Source organism: Atta colombica, unplaced genomic scaffold (assembly GCF_001594045.1).
Source record: "Atta colombica isolate Treedump-2 unplaced genomic scaffold, Acol1.0 scaffold297, whole genome shotgun sequence".
NCBI classification, from domain to species: Eukaryota; Metazoa; Arthropoda; class Insecta; order Hymenoptera; family Formicidae; genus Atta; species Atta colombica.
The window spans coordinates 171,510-172,181 of NW_017259400.1; positions in this window are offsets into that span (position 1 = coordinate 171,510).

Consider the following 672-nt stretch of genomic DNA (forward strand, 5'->3'; position numbering starts at 1 on the left):
TTTCTCCATAGGACGTACTGCGGACTGGATGTCAAGGATATCAGCTTCCAATGTTTTCCGATTTTTGTCGATTAGGAGAGCTCTGACACCTATAATTAAATTGATCCAAGAATAGAGGATTTGAAAGACATACATTAAATTCTATTTTATTATCTTCATAGAAATCACAGTCTCTGGTCAGAGCGGTAAAAATCAATCTAAACTCAATCTTCAAACAATTCGCAAAGATTTTTCTTTTCCTTCATCGATCATCTTTTAGTGATTTTGAGAGAGAACGGAGACATTTTGAGTACATTTATATTTTTTGCGCTCAGTCTGAATTATCTTTCTTCAGCCTTTATACAACAAAATTATTCATTGATGTTTATTGGTATTATAAGATGAAAATATATTGATTCAATTTTTTAATATCTATTGGGTTGTCCGGAAAGTTCGTGCTGATGTTGAAGGAAAATTGAAACGCAGAAGATTTAAATGTTAGTATATATTTATTAAATTATATAGGTTAGTCGACACGAACTTTCCGGACAACCCAATATTTTCATCTCTATATTAAATATAATAAAAATATTAATAATATATTACGATATGTAACATAATGGAAATAAACAGCAAATACAAAAGACATAATATACAAATAACAGTAATTTTAAATATAATAAAATATATAAT